This window comes from Schistocerca gregaria, chromosome 3 (assembly GCF_023897955.1).
Source record: "Schistocerca gregaria isolate iqSchGreg1 chromosome 3, iqSchGreg1.2, whole genome shotgun sequence".
Taxonomy (NCBI): domain Eukaryota; kingdom Metazoa; phylum Arthropoda; class Insecta; order Orthoptera; family Acrididae; genus Schistocerca; species Schistocerca gregaria.
The window spans coordinates 166,444,808-166,471,940 of NC_064922.1; the positions used below are offsets into that span (position 1 = coordinate 166,444,808).

Here is a 27,133-nt window from a genome sequence, read left to right on the forward strand (position 1 = left end):
CACCAGAAAACTTCTTCTGTCCACCTGCTATCAAATTACCTACCTACATGTCTCCTTTTCTTTTCTATCGGTCTTCTGACTGGTTTAATATGGCGCTCCAAATCTTCAGCTCTCAGTAGCACTTCCACGGAACGTCTTCAACCGTCCATTATATTCCGGTGCTTATCTCCCCCTACAATTTTAATTCTTTACGGCTCTCCTGTCCAGTATGAACCAAAACAAGAAAAAAAGTCCCGTTAACATGTGCTCTACAATGCGAACGCTAAGAGCTATGAGCACTTGTTGATGTTCGCTACTTTGAAACGCAACGCTTCCAATGAAAAAGTGCTCATAACTTTTAAGGTGTGCATTTTAGAGCAGTGAGTAAATGACACGGCGTCTTGTGTGGATCACAACTATCCCCATCACGACCACCTACCGCCAGCGCGCCCGCAGTACTACTCAGTTCAAAACCGTCCGTCTCCCGTGCGTCACCCTGTAGAATCTGTAGTCGCAGTCGACCATCGACGGGCGCTGTGCCGTGAGGGACAACAGGTCTCGTCTCCCGTGTCTCGAGGGGTGTGCGGCAGGCGGTAGCGACGTCTCCGCTCTCCGGTAGATAATTAGAAGGCCCGCTCTCGGCCGCGGCAGCTAAACTACTCCGAGGCGTAGTGTGGCCGACCGGCGGAGATTTTTAATTAACGACCGCGCAACACGAGCAAGTGTTTCTGGCCGCTCGGCCGGGCTTAGGTGGCGCTCCGCAAGACGCCCGCGGCCGGCCTTTCTCCCTGCGAGCGGTTAATTAGGCGTGCGGGCCACGTCGTTAGCACGCCTGCCTCTCCCCGCGAGTGCGATTGGTTTCACCGGCAGCCTCGCGACGCAAAGCCAGACTGCCCTTTTTTTTTTACCTCGGGTTTAGTTACGCCCTCGAAACGTTACTTTGCCAACAGAGGGCGATATTTCGTTTGAAAGTCTGCCGCACTTGTGTCGACGTCAGGCGCTGGGTTCGCTCTCTTTAACATTAGACTTAATCACAAGAATAAGTTAACCAGCGCTCCTCCCCAGAGTATTGTTTTCATCGAGAGCTAATTGAGACCCGATACTGGATGAAGGCCCCCATTACATTTTTTCTGTGAATTGCGGTTGTCGGCTATAGATATCCGAGTCATTGCTGAGGGATTCTCAGGGTCACCTTCCAGCTTTCCCTTATATTCAAGTCTCGGTGATTTCCTGTCTCTTGCTAGCCACCAGAAAACTTATTCCGTCCACCTGCTATTAAATTACCTACTTAGATGTCTCCCTTTTTTTTTTTGTTATCAGTCTTCTGACTGGTTTAGCAACGGCCTTGCCGCAGTGGATACACCGGTTCCCATGAGAGCACCGAAGTTAAGCGCTGTCGGGCGTGGCCGGCACTTGGATGGGTGACCACCCAGGCCGCCATGTGCTGTTGCTATTTTTCGGGGTGCACTCGGCCTCGTGATGCCAATTAAGGAGCTGCTCGACCGAATAGAAGCGGCTCCGGTCAAATAAAACTATTATAACGACCGGGAGAGCGGTGTGCTGACCACACGCCCCTCCTGTCCGCATCCTCAGCTGAGGATGACACGGCGGTACCGATGGGCCACTTGTCGCTTGAAGACAGAGTGCTTTGACTGGTTCAATGTGGCGCTCCACGTCTTCAGCTCACAGTAACTCTTCCACGGAACGTCTTCAATCGTTGATTAGGTATATTCAGGTCCTTGTCTCTTCCTACAATTTCTACTCTTTACGGATCTCCTGTACTTCTTTCTCTAGTAAAATAGATATTGCAGCCTGATGTAACACATGACCTATCAACCTGCCAGTATTCTCGAGATGTTCCTTTCCTCGACATTTCCGCGGAGAATCTTATTTCCGCGCTGGTGCTGCGGTCGCAGGTTCGAATCCTGCCTTGGGCATGGATGTATTTGCTGTCCTTAGGTTAGTTAGGTTTACGTAGTTCTAAGTCTAGGGGACTGATGACCTCATATGTTAAGTCCCATAGTGCTTAGAGCTATTTGAACCATTTGAGAATCTTATTTCTTATCAGTCTACCTAATCTTCAACATTCAAGCTTTTCTTGGTCAATAATGTCATCTGTGTCTTTGATAGTCTGCCGTTGATATCCTCCTTGCTTCCAAGGAAACACTGTTCCTTCACTTCATCCACTGTGTGGTAATTTTGATGTTTATCGCTAATCTCATTGCTGCTATGCCACATGACTGTACTCTTTCTTAAGTGAAAATATAAGTGTACTTACATAAAGGTGAAGCATCCTCATTATAATTATAAAGCATTCAGTCTTCAGGCCACAAGTGGCCCATCGGCACCATCCGACCGCCGTGTCATCCTCCGCTGAGGATGCGGATAGGAGGGGCGTGTGGTCAGCACACTTCTCTCCCGGTTGTTACGATGGTTTTCTTCGACCGGATGCGCTTTATTCGGTAGAGTATCTCCTCAGTTGGCATCACGAGGCTGGCTACACCTCGAAAAATGGCAACAGCACATGGCGGTCCGGATAGAAATCCATCCAAGTGTCGGCCACTACCGGCAGCGCTTAACTTCGGTAATCTGACTGGAAGCCGTTGCTTATTATAATTATGCTGCACATAGAATTATGTGCAACTGAGTAGAAAAACTGTCGCCACAGCACATTTATAACAAGGATGATTCCTCTTTATGTACCTACAGATATATTTTCGACAAATGCTGTCTTGCCACTGACAATTGTTCCACTCGTATCTCTTTAGTCAACAGCAAATAGTTTTCTTGGTATTTAAACAGTGATCCCCAGAAATATAAATACGTACATGAATGTATAAACACCTGTGTATTATCACAAGCCCGAAACCGGTCGTGTGACGGGAAATAATCTTTCTCTTTAGTCTACAGCAAATAATTTTCTTGGTATTTAAACAGTGGTCCCCAGCAATAGAAATACGTACATGAATGTATAAACACCTGAGTATGGACACAAGCCCGAAACCGGTCGTGTGACGGGTAAATAATCTTGTATTGTAACTGATAGCGGAAATTTTTCTGCACCCGATAAAGGAACAGTCACATAGTTCAGGAGCATCCACCGTGGATAAAATTCTCTTTCTTATGTTTATCTTCAATCCAAAATCTATAATTTTGAAACTATTCATTCCACTGAACAAGTCCTGCGGTTCTTTCTCACTTTCGCTGAGGGTAGCAGTGTCATCCCGAATTTCACCACATATATCCGTCAACCCAGAATTTTCCATTCCCAACTTTTCTTTCATTTCCGCAATTGCTTTTTCGCTTTATGGATGGAGCACTAGGGGCGAAGGACTGCGTCCCTTGTCTTACGACCTTTTTAATCCGAGCACTTCGTTCTTGGTCTTCCTGTCTTACTGCTCCCACTTGTTTTTTGTATGTATTAGCCGTCTTTCCTTACAGCTTACGCGTTTTCTGGTGTGACAATTTTGATCATCCTGTCCCTTAAACCTCATAATTACATCTTATGTTCTAGGCTATGCCCTGATCCGTATTTGTCTTCTTGTCTCTCACTATTTAGTGTATAAAAAACGCTCCAGAGCAGTTGTACCTCCTGTTACTTTCTTACGATGTCCATCTATCCATGCCTTGACTGTCCTATATATAAAACCTCACCCACTCGTTCTGAGATTTCATTGATAATTTATAGAATTTCCCTTTCTGTTCGTTTGTCATGTTGTAAGTGTTTATCAAGCTTACATTCAATGTTGATATGTAAAGTTGTTGCATTCGTTGCTGAAGTTTATCTACACTTCTAACAAAGAGGAGCGTGTCACCATCAAAACGAATGAGGTTCAGATACGTTGCGTTTATACGTGTTACTACTTCTTGTTCAGTATATTAACCTTGTTTCGAGGAATGCTGCATTTCTCAGGGGCCGGGGGTGAATACATATTTTGTTGAAACCGAGTCGAAAGCCTCCTAAAGCCTACGAGTCCCAGATAAAATGGTAATTTCGTTCAGGACTCGCAAATGATTCGTCATGCTGTACCGATTCGCTTGGTCATCTCGTTTGTATGCCCCCCTTAAAATCCAAGTGTGTGTTTTGTGGCTTTTAATGCTGTACAGTACGGATAGAAAGTTGATAGGTCAGTATATTTTTATCTTGTGAGTCTCCTTTCTTGAATGATTACAGATTTCGTCCAGTTTAGCAGAAGTATTGTTGTTCGAAAACATTTGGTAAATAATTGTGCAAATTCTTCGTGTAACACTTTTTGTCCGAATTTTATAAATTTCGTTGCAGCACAACTATCTGCCAGCACCTTCCGTGTCTTCTTAGTTGTACTGTCTTGGTGTAGCTGTGAGGAAGGTAAATGCGACGTTCAGTTTTGTTGCAAGAATCTTAGGGAGGTATTGAGTCCTTTGAGTGATGTAAGTGACTGTATTGAAATACATCGCACACGCAATGCAATAGCAACTGTTTGCTTATTAACAGGAAGTAAACGAAGTACAGCTTCGCACACGAGTGTCCATGAACGCCGAAGTAGCCTGGAGCAGGGAGGATAGTAAGGACACGGCCCCACGAGGCAGACCCTGGAAGTGGTGCCCTGGGGAGCGGCCGACAGCGAGGGCGAGAAGACGACTTGGCAGGCAGCGAAGGCTTAGGGTCCGTAGCGGATGGCCGTGGCAGCTTATGGTCGGTCGGAGCCCGAAGCGTTAACTGGCTCTCGAAGGACCGACGTGCGCCCTACGTACGCTCCAGCGTAAGGTTACAAGCGCGGTGTCACGTGGACACGTGACGGGCGCAAACGTAATAGGTGCCTGCGACTGCAGCGCTGTTTACCGCGACCTGCACGCCATCTGACGGTGTGGCGGCTGCAGGAGGTTTGACGGTAAACAGTTCAGCGGCTCTTCTGTGGGCAAACAACCTGCGACATGACGCAGGGACCGTTCCCGGCCCGCGAAGCTTGTACGTAAATGTGGTGGCAGAGTATGCAGGGGCGCAGCCATGCAAATATCACAGGAAGTCAGTTAATGCACAAGAGACAGGTCCATTACAAGTCTACCTTTGATAAATACTCCACCGTCGTTCATCGATCTTGGACCCTTGTCACTTCGGATTAACGGAAGTTAATATATTACCAATTTGGATTAACGGAAGTAATAAAGAAGAGATGGAGAGTTGCACGATTCGTCACGGGTTTGTGTAGTCAGCGTGAGAATGTCACAAAGATCCACATCAATATGTGGTGGCTGACGCTACACGAAAGGTTGTATAGGGTAAACCTACCTAACGTCGTAGTTGAAGGAGTCTACGTGATAAATCAAAACAAATATTCAGTCTAGAGACTGTATATTTTACATGTAAGAGAACTCTACATTCATCTACTAATCCATTCCCGCGCTAGGGTTCCCGGGTTCGGTTCCCGGCGGGCTCAGGGATTTTCTCTGCCTCGTGATGACAGGGTCTTGTGTGATGTCCTTAGGTTAGCTAGGTTTAAGTAGTTCTAAGTTCTAGGAGTCTGATGACCATAGATGTTAAGTCCCATAGTGCTCAGAGCCACTAATCCATGATAAAGAACATTAAAGGAACGAAAAACTACTGAAGGTATAAAATGTAGTAAACAAAGTGGCCGTGCTACCTGCTTTCGTTATGGCATACATAATTGTGTGACACAATATACTTCGTGATAGCCGAGCGGTTCTAGGCGCTACAGTCTGGAACCGCGCGGCCGCTACGGTCGCAGGTTCGAATTCTGCCTCGGGCATGCATGTGTGTGATGTCCTTAGGTTAGTTAGGTTTAAGTAGTTCTTAGTTCTAGGGGACTGATGACCTCAGAAGTTAAGCCCCATAGTTCTTAGCGCCATTTGAACTTCGTGATAACGTGCTTTTGTTGAAGTTCACTTAACATACTTTTCACTCACTTTCACCATCGGTGTCACTATCTCTAACATTTGCCCAGATATTGCACATAGATGCAGTCAGTTGAATTGATTGACTGACAACTTACGTAGAACCATCGCTGACAAAAACAAAGCTGAATCAAACACTTTTAATCTTCCCACAGCTGTAGCTCTTTTTACAAGTGGTGCAAATGTCGTCATTTCTTTTGTTCTTACTTCTGTTTTCCCTTAGACACTGATTTTTTTTGGTATTACAATGGTTAGTTGATTATCCAGTTAACGTTCGTATATCGGCCACTTTTCCTCCATAGGCTTCTTAAGTACTTCACGAATGTCATCAGTTGAATAAGATTGTCTTCTCTTGCTCACGTAACCCTTTTTGGCTAATCGTTCTTCTCACTTTTGCTGATAGACGGAGCTGTTTTGTCTGAAAGGAGCACAATACTTAAGAGTTGTTGTCGCCTTTCTAGGCCAACGTTTCAGTAATAAGGCATTTAAATTGAACTTTGATGACTGAGATTATAAGTATGCTCCATTGGTAATACAACTGCATATAAATGTCTGGCTAATTACTTGAACAACTTACCGTAATAAACTTGTTTTACACGATCAGCGCAGCAAACGACGTATTTCCCTCCGCACAACATACAATAAACTACCTGCTCCGCACATAGCGTTTATTCCCGCCCCGTCTGAAGACATCTTTCCCATCTGAAGACATTCTTGCCATTTGTTTAGGACGGTTGGAACTGAGCGGAGAAGACCTGCCTTGCTTAAGGACAAATGATGTGTCTGCTGCCACAAAATAAAGTAAGCCACGGAGTTATTTAGGTTTACCCTATCAGGGGAGCCTTACAGTATTTCAAGAGAGAATTTTTCGTAGTGAGTCTACAAACTGTGTTTCCTCCAATGTATACAGTTGGAAATGGAAAGTGTTACACCATGAAGCAACAGTCCTATATTTCTCACGTTTCTGCTAGTCTAGCGGCGCCGTGGCGGCAGTTATGTCCCATGTTGTGAGTGGCACAAGGCAGATGTTCGTGGTGAATAACTCTGTATATGGCTGTTTTAATTATGACATGTCGATGCATCAATCTTCTAGTCTGATACGTACCTGCCAAGTTATGAGAAAGAGTACTCTTACTGCTGCATTAAGAAATATGCAATAACCTGTCTGTCGAGATCGGAAGACGGTAATACTAATTACCGAAACCGATCACTGAGAATGAAGGTTATTGTTAGCGATCTTGGCAAAGAAGATCTCTAATCTTACCCCAAGCCGGCAATGGACACACCGGAGTCGATCCGACAGCCGCAGTCAGGAGCGAGACTCATCGCTACAGAATGTCAGTGAGTGACGCGATTGACTTTGGCTCCGTCTTGTCTTTAGTACTGTTTTAGCGGAGAACGCATCATAGCAACTCGTGATATCTACCCAGTTTCTGATAACCCCCGCAGTGTTTCTGTTGTTATCATCTGTCTAGTCGTCAGGTCCAGTGGATTAGTCGTACGATTTTGAAGTGGTTGTCTCTGTGAAAACACCCGTAGCCATTTGTGCCACAACTGTGTTCTCAGTCTATCTCGTCACTGCGGTCTGTTAATGCTGCCATGCTCCTCGTAAACTGACGTTCCTCAGAGTCCTAAAGACAGCCTATCGCTGCACGTGGACTTCCTCCCGGGGTACTATGTTGGGATCGAAATCTGAAACCTTAGAGCAACGCTAGATACTGCCGATAGCCATCATGTATTCACCTCGTTCTTCGCCTGCATTAAAATCATTGAAAATAATTTCACATAAATACAGGATGTCGCAGGAGGAATGGTCGGTATTCAGGGATATGACGGGAATGATCATTAGAAGCAAAAAAATCCACTGTTCATGGTTTCTGAAACGTATACCATCAGAGCCGTGAGCACTTCTTCATCTTCGATATTATGAAGCAGATCTCTCCTACTAAACATTCCTTGCTTTCAGCATTTTGAGCATACCGGCCAAAACAAAACAAAAAATAATAATATTCTGTAAACGTGGGATCCAAAGTGCATACCTTAAGTGCTGTAAACACTTGTTCAGTCGAAGAGATGGTTTCTCGGTAGCGGAAGATGACCAAGTGCTCACAGCACTTAAAGTATGCATTTTAGAGCCCATATTTACTACACATTTCTTCTTTTGATCCGTACTATCTCTTCCCAAAATATGGAATGCAAAAAAATGGTTCAAATGGCTCTGAGCACTATGGGACTTAACTGTTGAGGTCATCATAAACTTAGAACTACTTAAACCTAACTAACCTAAGGACATCACACACGTCCATGCCCGATGCAGGATTCGAACCTGCGACCATAGCGGTCGCGCGGTTCCAGACTGTAGCGCCTAGAACCGCTCGGCCACCCCGGCCGGCATATGGAATGCAAAGAGTTCCCTATAGAGGACGTCTATTTCACAGCATCGTAGTTTTCAAGGTAAGCACTTTAGAGCCCATGTTTCCTGGACTTCTTGTCATATCCCTCAATACTGAACATTGCTCCTGGGATACTGTGTGTAACATTTTAATTAACATTTCTCGCAGATATGAGGATGTGTTCGGTCAAGCTGGTGTAACAGTTTCCATTTCCGTCAGTGCGTATCTCGTGGAATGAGCTTCACGACAGGATTAGAGAAATTCTGGTTCATACAGAAAGATACTGTCAATGTTCTTCTCACGTACCGTATTCAGATGATAGGGCGGAGACAGATTTGTACTGGTACGCTAGGTATCTTCCGCCACACGTCGTACGGTGAGTTGCGCAGTATACAGGCTGAAAAATATTTAAACCGACAAACCCTGGGAGGTTGTAGGGGACACAAATGAAAATATTTTTCCCTAATGTCATTTTTTCCTATGAGGAGTACGTAAACCGGTAGAGGAAGATTTCTCTGGTGGCAAATTAATTAAACCAACAGACACTTTTCCATTTTTTTTATGACCAATAGACGACACATTAACACAACCTAATTTCAGTTACAGTAGATTTTCAAAAGTGCCTCCATTGACACGTAAACAAAGGTTACACCGTCGGATCATGTTCTGTCTGACACGGGGAAAAACTCCAGGAGTATCCTGAATTGTTCCTGCTGCTTCTACTATCCGGGCAACCAGGTCCTCTTCTGATGCAACAGGAGTTGCGGAAACAAGGTTGTGCATCTCTCCCACACAAAAAAATACAGAGAGGACATATCTGGGGATCTAGCAGGCCATGGTACAGGACCACCTCTGCTAATCCACGTCTGTGGGAACCGTCGGTCCAAGAATTGACGCACACGACGACTGAAATGTGCCGGCGCCCCGTCATGTTGGAACGACATGCGTTGTCTTGTAGGGAGCGGGACGTCTTCCAGCAATTCTGGCAATGCTCTGGCGAGAAAATTGTAATAGTGCCTGCCATTTAATGGCCTAGGTAGCAGATACGAGCCAATTAAACAGTCCCCAACAACGCCGGCCCACACATTATCCCGCATCTCGTTGTCGTGCGGTAGCGTTCTCGCTTCCCGCGCCCGGGTTCGATTCCCGGCGGGGTCAGGGATTTTCTCTGCCTCGCGATGGCTGGGTGTTCTGTGTTGTCCTTCGGTTGGTTAGGTTTAAGTAGTTCTAAGTTCTAGGGGACTCATGACCGTAGATGTTAAGTCCCATAGTGCTCAGAGCCATTTGAGCCAACCACACATTAACGAAGAACTGCTCTTAATGAGCGCTAGTAACTGTGGCATGTGGGTTATCCTCACTCCAAACGTGCGAATTGTGCATGTTGAAGACTCCATCACGCCCGGACGTTGCTTCATCGGTAAAGAACACAGAGGATGGAAATGTAGGATACATTTCACACTGTTCCAGGTACCACTGCGAAATCTGTGTTCTGGGTGGGTAATCAACTGGTTTTGGACACGCTGCAAGTGAAATGAACGTAACAGTTGCTCTGGAAGGACTGTTCTTACATTCGTCTGATATGTCCCCATGTTATGTGCAATTGCACGAGTGCTGATTGAAGGATGCCCCTTCACATGCTCCAAGACAGTTTCCTCAAATTGCATCGTTCTTACCGTGCGTCGGCGTCCCTGTCCAGGTAATCTGCTAAATGACCCGGTCCCACGCAGACGTTGGTACACAGTAGCAAAGGTTGTATGATACGGGATACGGCGATTAGGATATTGTTGTTCATAAACCTGCTGTGCAGCTCGTCCGTTGTGGTCCGCTAAGCATTACGCACCAACCATATCATTCTACTCACGCCAGGTGTATCGCTCCATTAGTAAACAGAGACAATGCACTACTACACTGGTTGCCTGCGGCCGAAGAGCGTAATACGCTCTCTAACAACTGAAGATCGTAATACGGCCTCTAACAAGTGAAGAGCGTAATACGGCTTCCATCGGTTTATGTAATCCTGATAGGAAAAAATGACATTAGGGAAAAATATTTGTTTTTATGTCCCCTACAACCTCCCACTAGTTCGTCGGTTTAAATACTTTTCACCTTGTGGATCTGGACATAGCAGGGGTCTGGGTAACCGGACAGCGACGGGTAATCTGCTACAGACACTGGCTTACAGTTTGAATCTTATATTTGCCCACAAAAGTTTGCAAGTCGTGTTTCTTCCACTACTGTCAAACTCAGTTCCTTGCGTGTAAACAAGTGCTAGTAAAGGCTGCAGGTGGTGCCAGTGTCTAGACTCTCCACTTTGCGGGCGTCTGTTACGGGCCGGGCGACGCCTGCGTTTGCCAACCCCCGCACGCGCGCCTCGTGCTCGCTAGAGACGCGGCCGTGATCCAATTGTTCCGCACGGATGCGATAATTTGTCCTCATTACGCCCTAATTACGCGTGGGTGGCTGTGCCATTGCTGGACGGGCCCGCCACAGTCCGCAACGTCCCGACACTATGATCACAAGGCTGGACCGGACCATTAACACAGCCGCGCACACGCTCTGTTGGCCGGCGACCGAACCCGCCCTTCTTGTGACCGCCAACTGGGCGGCTGTCACCACTGTCTCTCACCTGAATAACCTGTTACAGAGCCACGGTTATTCCAGAGGTCTGGGATGGGCGCAGCCGCTAGGCGATTAGGGGATACGTGGTCTCATCGGAGTCAGCCTGGCGCTGAAAAGACCTCTCGCACGTTCATTTTGGCCCACGAAGTTGGGAAGACCGTCTAAACTAGATACTCCCATCCTGCTGCTGCGTGTTGCACGAAACCGTACTCAAGTTTATATCCGAGCGTGAAAACGCACACGATGGTACAGGAATGTTGCCGACAGAAGCCGAAGCGGGGAAGACGTCAGTATCTACGAACGTCACAGCTCCCGAGGTGCGCTGACAAAGGAATTTCGAGAACAAGGAACATAAAATTCGGCAGCGTGGACCAAAGAAAACGTGTTTTCATTGAACCCTGTGGACTTTAACCCGTGTCTTTTTGGCGTCATTACAGTAGAAAGAAAAGTGATACAGCATTAAGCGGAATATGCAGTGCATTAAAAGAACTTAGGCATCAGACAACAGTAGATGGAAATTGGAAAGAAAGCACTGCCCAGAAAGACATATCATTGAGATCTCGAAGAGAATTGGTGTTACCAGTTTTTTGACAGACTTTGAGTCGCCAATGACATGGAATCTTAAGAATAGCCGACCGCTTCTCGGAAGAAGTAATTTCATCTCTCATCACAGTATCCTGTAACCTTAACTTCTGTTGCACAAGGTGCAATAGGAACACACAATTATCCTCGCTCATCCTGAATTTCTAAACGAATATTCGTACTGTAAAAAAACAAATGCCAAGCTTATCCTCTCATCCTCATAATGACGGGTTTGTTCTTCTCGTATTGTACATGCACAGTGGGATCTGCTGACGTGAGCTTTGTGGCATCTCTAACCTCACGCATTTTTACATTTTGAATTAGTGTGCGCTTTAAGGAATGTGCTAGTGGCCACTGTCGTAGCAAACCTAGAATTGATATCTGCTTAAAAATATAATTTTAACAAATCTACGTTGTACCCTTCGGCCATGTGGCGCACATATGTGTGTCTCCTGGAATCCAGAAGGCACATGCTACTGGCCTGCATTGCTTCATAACCGATTTTTTATTTTATAGTTCTTTACTACATTACTGTCCAGCACTACACTACTGATTACTACACTGTACTTGGTATGAGAACCGTGCTAGAGTCCTCGTTTGTCTGGATGGTTAGCCCCTAGTACAATATAGGACTCCCAGGAGCTGTGTCACCCAAGGTGTAGAGATTGGGAGATGGCTCTCAGGGCCTCAGGAAATCCTTCCTGGTTGTCCCTGAGGCTCATCTCCTCTCTGATTCGGAAAGATTGTGGATGTTTTGCCGTGATGCATCTCATTGGATGATGAAGGGCCTCCAGTTGGTTGTCTCTTAGCCATGTAGACTTGCAGTTCCTCACTGACTCGGAAAGGCTGTTGCAGGTGAATGTTCTGCCGTGATGCATCTCATTGCGTGATGAAGGGCCTCCAGTTGGTTCTCTCTTAGCCATGTAAGCTTGCAATTCCTCACTGACTCCGGTCCGCAGCTCGTGGTCTCGCGGTTGCGTTCTCGCTTTCCGAGCACGGTGTCCCGGGTTCGATTCCCGGCGGGGTCAGGGATTTTCCCCTGCGTCGAGATGACTGGGTGTTTGCGTTGCCCTCTTCATTTCATCATCATACATGAAAATGGCAAGATTGGACAGAGCAAAGGTTGAGAATTTGTACGGGCGCTGATAACCGCGCAGTTGAGCGCCCCACAAACCGATCATCATCATCATCATCATCATCACTGACTGGGAAAGGTTGTTGCAGGTGGATGTTCTGCCGTGATGCAGCTCATTGCGTGATAAAGAGCCTCCAGTTGGTTGTCTCTTAGCCATGTAGGCTTGCAGTTCCTCACTGACTCGTGAAGACTGTTGCAGGTGGATGTTCTGCCGTAATGCGTCTCATTGTCGTGATTTAGGACCTCCCCTCTTGGTTGTTTCTCAGCAATGTAGGCTTGCAATTCATTAGCTATATTTTAGTTCTCAATAAGTTCAGCTTATGCCACAGTTCCTCATTCCTTATTGTGTGAAGACTTTTGTATAATCAAAGACATTGCTGTCATCATGTGCAACGTCTTGTCAAATGCCACATTTCCAGACGATGTGCTCTAGGATGCCAGTATCTCCACATCAACAATTGTCTATGGTGCCTTGTCGTACGAGGGTGAGTCAAATGAAAACCTTAATTTCGTAATAACAAATCGAAATTTCGCACCGTTATCCTGTAAGTTGGTAAGCGTGCTACAAACACCGTGTAGAATGGCGTTTAGGTGGCAGCATACTGCAGTTGCACACCTACCTTCGCAGTATCAGCATAAAGATGGCCGTCCCACTTGCGACTTGCACCTGGGAAGAACAGCGTTCTGTTAGGCGGTTTTTGCGTAGTGAAGGTGTGAAACCTATTGAAATTCATCGGCGAATGAAGGTTCATTACGGTGATGCATGTTTGTCACAGCAGCAAGTCTACGAACGGAGTAGGAACTTCGCAAATGGTGTGACTACAGTGGAAGATGCTCCTCGTCCAGGTCAGGCACAACGAGTTGTGACTTCACAGAACATTGCATCAGTTGAAGCAATAGTGAAGGAAAAGCGCCGAGTGACACTGAATGACATTACAGCATGTTTACAGATTATTCATGGATCAGCACACCACATTGAGCATGGTGTGCTCCAGTTTCACGAAGTGTCTGCAAGATGTGTACAACGGCAGCTGACTCTTTAAATCAGAGAACGACGTGTTGATGCTCGTGAAGAACGTCTTCGGCGCTGTTAACGAGAAGGTAATGGCTTTCTTGCAAGAATCGTTACTGGGGCGAAACGTGGGTTACTTCCACCAACCGGAAACGAAGAGAGCGAGCAAGGAATGGCGCCATTCCTCATCACCGAAATCAAAGAAGTTTCGAACAGAACCATGAGCACGGAAGGTTGTGCTGACTCTCTTTTGGGACGAAAAAGGCGTCATTATGGAACATTACATGCCTAGAGGGACGACTGTCACCAGTGCATCATAAACAGATCTGCATCTGGGGTCTGCAGGCAAATCAAAGCGACGTCGATTGCTGTCAGCAGGTGGTCTTTTGCAACATGACAATGCAAGGCCCCACACTGCCCGTACAACAGTTGCAACAATCACAGACCTCCATTTTGAGTGTCTTCCTCATCCACCATACTCACCACACCTGGCCCCAAGTGATTTCCATATGTTTGGACCACTCAAAGATGCAATGGTGTTAAAGAAGTTCCTTTCTGATGAAGAGGTACGCCACGCGGTGCATGAGTGGTTGCGCGGACTACGAAAAGAATGTTTTCTAAAGTAATTTATGCACTCTTTCAGCCCGTCCCACATTTATTCCCATTCTCTATCAATGCGTGCCTTTATTTCCTTATTTAATGTGGCCTTTGTGCGTAGTCTCTCCTTTACCTTATCATTCTGAGCAAACACTGTGCGCCTGTCTTTCTTGTGGGTAGGTCCGGTAGCAGGCGTGGTATCACTAGCAGCGCCTCTGTCGATGCCGGTCTGTACTCGCCTGTCGGGTGCAGGAGCACTCTTTTCTGCGCTCGCCGTTGAGGCCTGTGCTGCCCTCACCTTTCTAGCCCTATGAGTCCAAACGCTCGACCCGTGGCCCAAAACAGCGATTAAAACTGCGTTGTACTTTCTTGTTGCGATTAGTTCGTCCGCCAATTTTTGCTCTTTTGTTCAGCATTTTAATGCATCTCTGGCAGACGAGCTCTACATCTGCGTGAAAGTCTTGTGTTTCATTGATGTTGTTATGTACTTACTAGAAACAGACTTTAGACCCCACCGAACGAATTGGAACAGTTGTAAGCAGTGGACTCTCATTTGGAGAACGGCAGCTCAAAGTCCTGTCCAGCCATCCGTATCAACGATTTTCGCCGGTTCGCTATACCGCTTTAGCCAAATGCCTGTTTGATGTCCTTGAAAAGGAGAGCTCGATTCCCTACCCAACTCTTCCCCTATTCGAACTAGTGTTCTGTCGACCTCATCCTCGATGAGATGTGGAATCCTGAACTTGCTTCCTTCCTGCCGAAGCTCAAACGCCAATCATCAATCGTAGTGTGCCTAATTCCAACGAATTTCTTCGTCTTACAGGCAGCATTGTTCCTGTCTCAAATAGATTAACAGCAGATAGGAAATTAGTCTAGCTTTGTGACTGGGTTCGCAGTAGCGGAGCGAAGTGTTGACTGCGTGCAGCCAGCTACACTTGACAAAGCTCTTCTTGTACCCACAAAACAGGCAACACAACGAGCGCTTGGTCACTGGAAAAAGAACCACCGCTTGGCGGGTGCTTCTAAGGATCGGAAAAACCAATTGAAGACTGTCATTTCGGTCTTCTCCAGTTTTTCACATTGAATTATTCCGTATTTCTTTTCAAGTGAAACCATTCTGTAGTCTTCGTGCCGCTTCTGTCAGCCACTTCGATTGTGGTTTTCCGGCGGCTTTCTCACACTCGTCTGGGTGAAAACTGGGCTGATTAACCGTTCAAAGATATTTGCAAATGATGACAAATATTTCTCGCGAAAAAATACTTCAGACTGCAGGCAGTGTATACTTAAAAATCAAATCTAAAAAAATGTGTATTTTATGCTCCGTGTTCACGTTACATCAGTATTTACCAAAAGAGAATTACCGGTGGTGGGTGCAAAACGGCGGGAAGACGCAGAGCTTTATTTAAATTTACATTAAAAAATCAGTTTATTACTGAAAGGAAGAGTGGGGAGTAAAAACCGTAGAGAGAGAATACAGCAAGCAGATTCAAAAATACATGTAGGTTGTAGTACTTACTCGGAGATGAAGAGGCTTGCACGGGATAGAGTTTCATGGAGAGCTGCATCAAACCAGTCTTCGAACTGAAGTTCACAACTACAACATGGAGAAATCTCGGACAGCATAGCTAAAACTAGTAGGAAAGCAGTCAACGGGAAATGGTCGTGTGAAGCAGCGAGTACAGTTAGCCCTCATTAGGTGTGGAGAAAGAATGCGTTTTGAGGAGGCTAAACAATAACGACCCAGTGGCCTCAGCGCTGACTAGTACAGTGTGCCGCAGTCATGGACTGTGCGGCTGGTCCCGGTGGAGGTTCGAGTCCTCCCTCGGCCATGGGATAATTTAGATTAAGTTCTGTGTAAGCTTAGGAACTGATGACCTTAGCAGTTAAGTCGCATAAGATTACACACACACACACACACACACACACACACACACACACACACACACACACACACACACTACAGTGTGTTTGCGGACCTAGGGCGCTCAACAGGAAGTAGTTAGCGCTTTAATGACTAGTACACGAGTAGCTAATATCAAGAGTAGGTAAAATTAGTTGCTCGTGCTCGGCCAATTACTGAAGCATGGAATGTACAATTGATGATGACAGCTGCAAGACGAACTGTAGTTGTACTTACTCATAGATAATTTCCTGATGAATAGGCATTGCTGAGGAACTATCTAGTTTGGATGCACCATACGACGGTTCACTTCTGCAGAACTCTATGGAATTGTTTCCAGAAGTGACGCCTCAGGGACCTGGGAAAACACAACAAATCTCTGCTAACATAGATATAATATGTAGAAATGGTTCAGATGGCTCTAAGTGCTATGGGACTTAACATCTATGGTCATCAGTCCCTAGAGCTTAGAACTACTTAAACCAAATTAACCTGAGAACATCACACAACACCCAGTCATCACGGGGCAGAGAAAATCCCTAAATCCCTGACCCCGCCGGGAACCCGGGCCCGGGAAGCGAGAACGCTACCGCACGACCACGAGCTGCGGACTATGATATGTAGAAATCAATTGCAATTACTACTGGTGACTGTAGCGGTGACTGTTTAATGTAGCCGCGATGGATTAGCCGAGCGGTCTCAGGCGCTGCAGTCGTGGACTGTGCGGCTGGTCCCGGCGGAGGTTCGAGTCCTCCCTCGGGCATGGGAGTGTGTGTTTGTCCTTACAATAACTTAGGTTAAGTAGTGTGTAAGCTTAGGGACGGATGACCTGAGCAGTTAAGTCCCATAAGATTTCACACACATTTGAACATTTTGTTAAATGTAGTACTGTTACTAACACCAACGATAAAAGAAAATAAACGAAAAATTAATATCACTTGATTTGTAATCACGGAGCAGAACAGAAAACTAAGTATTTCATGGATTCATTCCATATACCTGGTACTAGCCAGCAAAGAGGTGCAGCACCACACCAAACTCGATATACACAAGGCTAACATTCAACCCATTACATTGGATGGATGCTTATCACGGGGAATCACGAGTCAATCAAAGGACCGTTGCAAGTACTACAGAAGCGGTGTCTAAAACTTGTTCTAAACGCAACATGGTGGACAAACATAGAGATCCACGCAGAACTCATAATGCCAACTGTGGAAAACTTTTCGACTAGATCGGCTCAGACTCAGTCTCAACCTACTAGAAGACCTAGCAACAGTTGAACCTGCACTCTGGGATAAAGTTCCCAACCGAGCTCAACAAAAAAATCAACAAGAGAACACTTTTAGCCCTACAAGGAGTGAGTGCCTAAAGTACCTAAATCAGTGTTCAAAGGCCCTCAAAAGCTTACATCGGTGGTCCAACTTACGAGAAAAAAAAAGAAAATAATGGTGTCCCCAGTAAGAAACCCTGTCCCGTACACTTGAGGAACCAACCTTCGCAGGAACCGCGATGGCTACATCACGATGTCGAAACCAGTAATGACTATAAAAGTTGTTCGCGATTTTGACTAAAAAGAAAACTTATATAAATGATGATCGTTGATGCTCCGTCATGGTATGGCCAATTTAAAGGGCGAACGTACAGGCCAGCAATTGAAGCAACAAATACTTTGCTTCGATGAGAAATATCTCCTACACTCCCTGAAATATGCTGTACAGCAATGGCGATTCTATCGTATATAAGATTACGAATTTTACTTCAATAGGACGGGTAAAAATTACTCTTCGAAACACTGTGAGAGACGAAAAACTAAAATAACTTTTCGGCATTGTTCGCCGTGGAAGTAATTTTGTTCGTAAGCAAAGGACGCATTTCATATATGAAGGGACGAATTTGATATTTGTAGACTGAGCGGTGGGAACTCTCAACATAACTACTTTGAGGAAGACATGATCCCCAATCTCGGAAGGTGTTTCCGCGCATGACGTGGTATGCATGTATGCGTGCGTGCGTGCGTTTGTGTGTGTGTGTGTGTGTGAGTGTGAGTGAAAATCTAACAAGGGAACCTCCCCATCGCAACCCCCTCAGATTTAGTTATAAGTTGGCACAGTGGATAGGCCTTGAAAAACTGAACACAGATCAGTCGATAAAACAGGAAGAAGTTGTGTGGAACTATGAAAAAAATAAGGAAAATAATCAAACTGAGTAGTCCTGTAAGCTCAGAAGCGCCGTGGTCCCGTGGTTAGCGTGAGTAGGTGCGGAACGAGAGGTCCATGGTTCAAGTGTTCTCTCGAGTGACAAGTTTACTTTCTTCATTTTCGCAAAGTTATGATCTGTCCGTTCGTTCATTGACGTCTCTGTTCACTGTAATAATTTTAGTGTCTGTGTTTTGCGACCGCACCGCAAAACCGTGCGATTAGTAGACGAAAGGACGTGCCTCTCCAATGGGAACCGAAAATATTTGATCGCAAGGTCATAGGTCAACCGATTCCTCCACAGGGAAACACGTCTGATACATTCTATACGACACTGGTGACGGCATGTGCGCCACATGACAGGAATATGTTGTCGACCCACCTAACTTGTACACTTGGTGAATGGGTAAAAAGATTCTTCTACCTTGCGCGATTTAGGTTTTCGTGTGGATGTGATAATCACTCCCAAAAAGTGATGAAAACATAAGAGTTTGACACATAAACTGAAAATAAAAAATTTAACGTTTCAGTGGAGGGAAGACTTGTACCAAGGACCTCTCATTACGCAGCTGCTCACGCTAACCACGGGACCACGGCGCTCCTGAACTCATATTGTCCTTGATGTTGCTTATCTTGCGCATGGACTACTCAGTTTGATTATTTTCCTTATTTTTTTCATAGTTCCACACAACTACTTCCTGTTTTCTCGATTGATTTGTGTTCATTTTTTCAAGGCCTATCCACTGTGCCAACTTATAACTAAATCTGAGGGGGGTACAATGGGGAGGTTCCCTTGTAAGCAGAGTTGTTTGCATTTAGTAAACATATTCTGGTTGAATCATATACCGGGTGATCAAAATGTCGGTATAAATTTGAAAACTGAATAAATCACGGAATAATGTAGATAGAGAGGTATAAATTGAGACACATGCTTTTAATCACATGGGGTTTTATCAGAACCAAAAAAATACAAACGTTCAAAAAATGTTCAACAGATGGCATTTCATCTGATCAGAACAGCAATAATTAGCATAACAAAGTAAGACAAAGCAAAGATGATGTTCTTTACAGGAAATGCTCAAATGTCCACCATCATTCCTCAATAATAGCTGTAGTGGAGGAATAATGTTCCGAACAGCACGTCCGGAGTTATGGTGAGGCATTGGCGTCGGATGTTGCCTTTCAGCATCCCTAGAGATGTCGGTCGATCATGATACACTTGCGACTTCAGGTAACCCCAAAGCCAATAATTGCACGGACTTAGGCCTGGGAGGCCAAGCATGACGAAAGTGGCGGCTGAGCACACATACGATCATCACCAAACGACCCGCGCAAGAGATCTTTCACACGTCTAGCAATACTTTATTTATTTATTTATTTATTTATTTTTGATTCTAATAAAACCCCATGTCATTCCAAGTATGCGTGCCAATTTTAACCTCTCTGTCTACATTATTTCGTGGTTTATTAAGTTTTCAAATTTATACTGACTTTTTGATCACCCGGTACATTAGTATTGTGTATAGATTGTTAATGAGGAAATGGAATGATTCTCGGATCTACTACAGTTTGCCTACTTTGTAAAAATATTCAGAATCGATTCGCAACAGACGTCCCTTGCGTATTAGCTGCTTATTCTCTGGTTCGGTATTTTGCTTTCCCGAAGCGCCTTTCCTAAAAGCCGTTGTACTTGTTTCAGCTGCCGCTGGGAGAGAACTGCGAAAGTTACGCGATACGGAACACATTATATGGACGGCAGAGCGTAACCTGATGATGTAAATACTGAACGCTCCCCCGAGTCGGAAAGCAGAATTAAAAATGACGCGGCTCGCCTAAATGAGGGGAAACTAATGCATTGCGCAGATGTACACACAGCGGAAAAGATAAACAAGAGGCGGCCCGGCGGCGCAGCAAGTTGCGATACGCGGAGCAGTCAGTGTATGGGGGGTCCGAGTGTTTGCCCGCCGCGCAACGCAGCGCTCGCCCCAATGGCTCTGTTTTGTTAGACGCGCCGTTGTAACCTGCGCCAGTCTCTTATTTATACGAAGCAGAATTTATGCAAACGGTCGTTCGTTAGCAACTTTAATGGGCACCTATTAGATTACAATCTCAAACTGCAGGTAACTTTGTGTAACGTGCTGTCCAACGTTTGTGCTACTGTACGCACAGTTTTTTGTCGTTCTTTTGTTTATTCTGCGCGTCATAAAAAGTCTTTGAGCACTGTTGATTGAGCCAGAGCCCTGTTCTCGTACGTGTGTTTATTGTATTTATTACCATTTTAATACTTAATTATAACTGTATGACTATTACTCGTGCTCGTGTAATTGTCTTTTCGAAAAATTAGAGCTATGTAATTAATTCTTACTTTGTTCACAGCTATATGTCTGTATCTCTGCTATACATTGAAATGCCCCCGCCCCCGCCAGAGTATGGTAGAACACGGCTATAGGAGCCCATTGATGAAGTGGAGCGTCGTAGGGTAATTTATTTTCTGCAGCCACAGAAATATTGCAGCTATGTCAGATAAGTCCAGACTATAGGACTGAGCCGTGCGTGGCTCGTGTTCCCGCCATCATGTATTTTACACGTTGTTTTTAACGTACTTCCATCTCACTAATTTAAATTACTACTGTCACTGACCATGAGAGGCGCTAGCAGCGCATATCGATATATCCCCTCTCATAGTATCTTTGCTTGAGTGCTATTACTATTGGTTGACTACAATTCGAATGCACCAACGGAATTTTCTGCCTTGTGGCCGTTAGTGTTAAGGTTACCTGCCTTGGCCACTGGCGTAAAATCAGGCACTGTTCTTTTTGGGTGAAATTAAGTACATTACCGTATTTAAAATCCAAGTGTACCAGCGGAATTTTCTACCTAGTGGCCGTTAGTGCTACGGTTACCTGCCCTGGCCACTAACGTAATTTCAGGCAGCGTCCTTTCCTCACCTGTTGTCGCAGTCCAACATGGTGTGTAATTTGACAGCTAATACATACATCATTGTGGATTATCACGTTCGTAACCTTTTGTGTTTGAGTTCTCATGTACTGATTGATGGCAAGCAAGTCGTTCTGTCGGTCGGTCGGTGGCTTTCCCTTGGTTGGGTTCACCACCTGTCTCACTTAAGTGAACGAGGGCAGACCGACCCCCTGGAGGCTTCTGAGTGCCGTTGTCTTTATTGTGTTTCTTACCGGTGTCTAATTACCTGTTTTCAGCTGTTTAAAATTTAAGGCTCATGGTTATATTTTTTTAAATATAGTTTAAAATTTTGAAATTTGATTGTGGCCTTCAGCCATTTGTATTGCACCTTGCATGTGTCTGTAGTATCTACTTTGCCTTGAAGCTTTCCACCTAGCTGTGATATATGTTTTTAATTATTTTATTTGATATTTTAACTGCATTTTTGTCTTGTTTGGAGACCTTCAGCCGTGACAGAGTTGCATTTGGTTTAGGTTCGGCTGTGTGCCCCTTTGGTTGTAAATGTGTTATTAAATTACAATAAATTGCAATTAGAAGGTGAAACTGACCCCAATCCTAATTACCTGTTCTGCCCAGAGGATTTAGCGGGGTTTTCAAGGACATGTATTAAGAAATCAGGGAAATGTATGAAGAAATCGGGGAATAATTTGCAAGCTAGTAAAGGAGCTATGAAGGGTAAAGCTGTAAGTAGAGTGCAAGTGCTACTCTTTGATAAAGAGGGTGGCACAAGAGAAGAATTCGGGCAGGTCATATTAAACCATTCAGAAGATTGACGACGAAAAAAAAACTGTTGTCATTGTGGTTGAGTGGGTAGGTTGCAGACTACAAATTTATAGGTCTGGTGTTCAACACTCAGTCGACCCTAAGATTTTTTATCATTTGTCGCCTATTTCTCATCTGACAACGATTTATCTGTCAGGGTGTTAGGGGTGTAAGTGCAGATATTTCAAGTGACGACGGAGAACAATGTACTGAACAACGTTATATCAGTATTTACTTCATTTGCAGACTAATAATTATAGCTATGGTTCAAATGGCTCTGAGCACTATAGGAGTTAACAGCTGCGGTCATCAGTCCCCTAGAACGTAGATCTACTTAAACCTAACTAACCTAAGGACATCACACACATCCATGCCCGAGGCATGATTCGAACCTGCGACAGTAGCGGTCACGCGGTTCCAGCCTGAAGCGCCTAGAGCCGCTCGTCCACAGTGGCCGGCAATTATAGCTATATTTTAAGGTTGGTACGTCCTAGTATGCGAGGTACAAGCAAGCCATTACAGTTTATTTTCTCGTGGGCAGCAAGTCAGATATTGAAGCGTGGATGCGTGGAGGCAGAAGGATAGTCTGTACTTACAAGATGAATTAAATCACTTATGGTGAGCCTTCATGAAAAACGGATGTACCAGCAAGGAAATTGATAGATCCCTCCACCAAAGAAGAAAAGAAGCCAGAAGTCCAGAACATCAACGGTCACCTACTGGCAAAGTTTTCCTACCGTTCATTGATAAAGTCATGGACCGTATCGGGAAAGTTCTGCCCAAGTATGGGATCAAAACAATCTTGAGACACACCAATATAAACACCCGCTTACCCGAACATAAAAGAATCTGCCGCTTAGGACACAGTGAAAAATCGGCCGTAGCTGAGCATGTTTTTCGAGATGGGAACCACGAAATTAAATTTAATGAGAGAAGCGTTCTAGCACGAACAGCCCATTATCATGAGCGCATGTATAGAGAAGGAATAAAGATTCACAAACACCATAGCAATTTTAATAGAAAAGAGGAAGATTCAAAGTTAGACAAAATATGGATGTCGACGTTGAGCCAGCAGAATGACAAGCGATTACTTTTAATCGAGAATGATGACGCCTTGCAATGACAGGCATACCCCTGGCATCACGTGACGAATGGTGGTGCTCTTTATGCGCTCTGTAAATGCGAGAGTACGTGGAGCCTCAGTGGCAGTAGCCGGACGACGTCAGAAGATGTCTCCCGCAGCTGGAAACGAAACGTTAGGTGGAAATTTTATACATCGACCACGGCCTCTCAGCCCTGAAGTTTCAACTGCATCGGTAACACCGGCCTAGATAGCCTACATTGTATGACTGTGGAATCAGTTTCACATCCCCTGTCGATATTGTTGTATAAGTTTCTCTTCAGCCTCGTAAACTATCTCGTTAACTGCACATGCTCTAGCACCTTGCATGTTAGTATTTTTTTTTTTATATAAGTTGAATCAAAGATGAAGGACAAAGCTAGCGCGGGGTACGGGCTGCAGGTGCATAACGAAGCCAGCGCGGCCTGCGGCGGCGGCGGCGGCAGGCGGAAGAGCGACGCCAATTACAGGCGCCGTGTCCGCCCGCGGATCGCCAACTTGGCCAGCGGCGGCGCTGTAATCCATCAAGCGTAGCGTCCGCGCCCAACTTGAGCCCCGGAGTTGGCCTCTGCCGCCGACGGCAAGTTGGTGCGGGGCCGGGAGCCGGAGAGGGCGCGCCGAGCCGCGCGGCGGCCCGACCTGCCGCCATCCATCGCCCGCGCTGCGCTGCTCGCTCCCCGCTTCCCCGGCTTCTTACCTTGTTAGCCGGGGCGCCACTTAGGGGGCTTTGTGCAGCCACGACCTGTAGCCGGCTCTCTTAACAGACACCTCGGCTAAATTAGCTTCGGAACTTGGCTGCCGCTACTTCTAAGGATACAAGCTGGCGCGTGCTCCGGTGCCGCCGCTTTTCATTAATAACGTCCAATCCTGTCCCAGAATGCCTAGCATAGGCGAGCGACGTAGGGCCGGCCGAGTTCCTGCCTCGTGCAGAATTTCTCACGCGTCCCCACAGAGTTTTCGCGCTGACACCGACGGCGGACGTCGAGACTGTGACGGTATAAACCCCCGTTACTAGATGAATGTTTCTAGTGAACGCATGGCACACTCACGTGAGATTTGCATCCGTCCGTTGGTTGGTCTCACCTGCCGGACGGCCACGTGGCCCGCAGCTTGGGGCAGTGTTTGGTTTTTCGGGCATTGCGCGAAAACTGTGAAACTTACGGTGAAGAGCGACGTGGCAGTGCATTGTGGTCAGCAATATGCACCTTCTGGAAGGTCGATCTTTATTTCATTTCTATTTTCTAGTAACCTCAAAATCGGTTAATATCACGAATACTGAAAGATTAATAAGAACAGTAAATGAAACTTCGTGGCAGATTAAAACTGTGTGCCCGCCCGAGACTCGATCTCGGGACCCTTGCCTTTCGCGGACAAGTGCTCTACCAACTGAGCTACCGAAGCACGACTCACGCCCGGTCCTCACAGCTTTAATTCTGCCGGTATCTCGTCTCCTACCTAACAAACTTTACAGAAGCTCTCCTGCGAACCTTGCAGAACTATCACTCCTGAAAGAAAGGATACTGCGGAGACATGGCTTAGCCACAGTCTGGGCGAGGATTCCAGAATGAAAGCACTTGCCCGCGAAAGACAAAGGTCCCGAGTTCGAGTCTAGGTCGGGCACACAGTTTTAATCTGCCAGGAAGTTTCATATTAGCGCACACTCCGCTGCAGAGTGAAAATCTCATTCAAGAATAGTAAATACCAACTTACAGGGATGAGCGAGTACTCAAATGGCTCTGAGCACTATGGGACTCAACATCTTAGATCATAAGTCGCCTAGAACTTAGAACTACTTAAACCTAACTAACCTAAGGACATCACACACAACCATGCCGGAGGCAGGATTCCAACCTGCGACCGTAGCAGCCCCGCGGTTCCGGACTGCAGCGCCAGAACCGCACGGCCACTGCGGCCGGCGAGCGAGCACTCATTAAAAACGTTTCGTCATAGCGGATCGAGTGCCGTAGTCGTATGTTAAGATTCATAAATAATTAAGCCCGTAAAGAACAATAGATGATGATGATCAGATGTGAGTGAAATCTTATGGGACTTCACTGCTAAGGTCATCAGTCTCTAAACATACACACTGCTTAACCTAAATTATCCTAAGGACAAACACACACACACACACACCCATGCCACGAGGGACGAATCGAACCTCCGCCGGGAGCTGCCGCACAGTCCATGACTGCAGCGCCTTAGACCGCTCGTAAAGAGGAATAAACAAAGATTGATGGAAAATGGTTTATAAAATTCAGTAGGAAATGCACGATGTAAAAAACGGCACTATATAATATTATGGGTGGTATCACACGTGCCGGACTGAGTGGCCAAGCGGTTCTAGGCGCTTCAGTCTGGAACCGCGCGACCGCTACGGTCGCAGTTTCGAATCCTACCTCGGGCATGGATGTTTGTGATGTCCTTAGGTTAGTTAGGTTTAAGTAGTTCTAAGTCTAGGGGACTGATGACCTCACATGTTAAGTACCATAGTGCTCAGAGCCATTTTTTGGCATCACACGTATTTTAAACTAGTTAAGCTATACTATACACTTCCAATAGTTTTCATTGTTAGCAAATTATCGCCCATAATTAATGAATTATTATAGATATGAAGATTTTCAGCAGCGCAATGTGTAGATGCCTATAGATTACGTCTAATAAACGGTGGTATATGCAGTTCTGTGTTAAAACTTTGCATCACACATTTAAACAAACAAATTTGTGATAAGAGGCGAAATTTTGCAGAAACTAAAACTTGATTTGCGCTCGATAGAATATTGCTAGAAAATAATGTAAAGTAGTAAATAAGATGTACTTTTTAGCGCGGTTCGAACGGTGTACTTATTTCTGTCGATGGATGTATGTATCAAAATTTGTAGCCTTAACTGGTGAGATTGGTACTTGCTTAACCAGGGGGGAGGGCGGCATCCGAACCTATATAAGGGTGTCATCTCCTGGCCAGGGGTGAGTCGTTAGTCAGTTGTTTTGGAGGGTGGGTGGCGAGTGAGCCCCACTGGAGGGTGACCCGTGTGGTCGTTTGAGAATTGTATTTCGCGCCGATTTATTTCGACAAAGAGTATTCTGTAATAGTGCAAGTGGGCAAGCATATATTTGTTGACCTGGAAGTTCTACGATTATTTGTGTGAGTACGAATTACGAGGTATACATCGCCGTAAGTGAACATGTGGCGATCTGTGATTTCGCGCCAAAACTACTAGAACAAAGAGGACAGTGGGACTTCCCGTTCTGTTCGAATTGATTGAGTAATTTTCGTTTATAGCAGCCTACATTACTGCTATTGGGGCTCGGATTCAGATTATTATTAAAGTAAAACTGTAAACCGTCTCACCAGTGCTTATTTCACTGTGTGAAAGATATTGTAATCGCATAATTTTGTTCCCAAGCATAAACTATACTCATGAGTGAATAATTAATTCAAAAACTATAACAAATGCGCGGGTGTGGAACAGTGTACTAATTCACCGACTATGGAAATCATCCCCTGAGATTTACGTGAGAGCCAAAATTTGCAATAACATTTTTAACCAACATTTGTATACGCACATTCGTGTGAATACACTGCAACCGCACTTCTTATTTACCGCCCCCCGTCGCAAGACGCACGGCGAGCCGACGCAGTGGCTTGAAGCAGGCAGACCCTCGTGCCCAAATCCCGATTCGAGATCATACCTACACTAAAGAGCCAAAGCAATGATGTAGGCATACATATTCAAATATAGAGACACGTAAACAGGCAGTATATGGCGCAGTCGTCGCAACGCCTATATAAGACAGCAAGTGTGTGGCGCAATTGTTAGATCTGTTACTGCTGCTGCAATGGTAGGTTATCAACTTTTAAGTGAGTTTGAACGTGGTGTTATAGTCGCCGCACTAGCGATAGGACACAGTATCTCCAAGGTAGCGATGAAGTTTGTAATGGTATCTGAGCTTCACTGCCCCCTTTT

The 27,133-nt window shown here is 45.5% G+C and overlaps 1 protein-coding gene, 1 long non-coding RNA gene and 1 pseudogene across 3 annotated transcripts in view; 2 read left to right on the forward strand and 1 right to left on the reverse strand.

Annotated features, from left to right (window-relative positions):
• LOC126355778 (tyrosine-protein phosphatase Lar) overlaps positions 1–27,133 on the forward strand; it is a 1,814,905-nt gene that overhangs the window by 167,256 nt on the left and 1,620,516 nt on the right. The gene's annotated exons all lie outside the window — the stretch shown is intronic.
• LOC126355779 (uncharacterized) overlaps positions 1–27,133 on the reverse strand; it is a 297,536-nt gene that overhangs the window by 159,867 nt on the left and 110,536 nt on the right. The window contains exon 3 of the long non-coding RNA XR_007565529.1: positions 16,347–16,467. This is a non-coding gene — a long non-coding RNA (uncharacterized LOC126355779). The remainder of the gene's footprint in view (positions 1–16,346; positions 16,468–27,133) is intronic.
• On the forward strand, positions 1,315–1,432 carry LOC126356535 (5S ribosomal RNA; annotated as a pseudogene).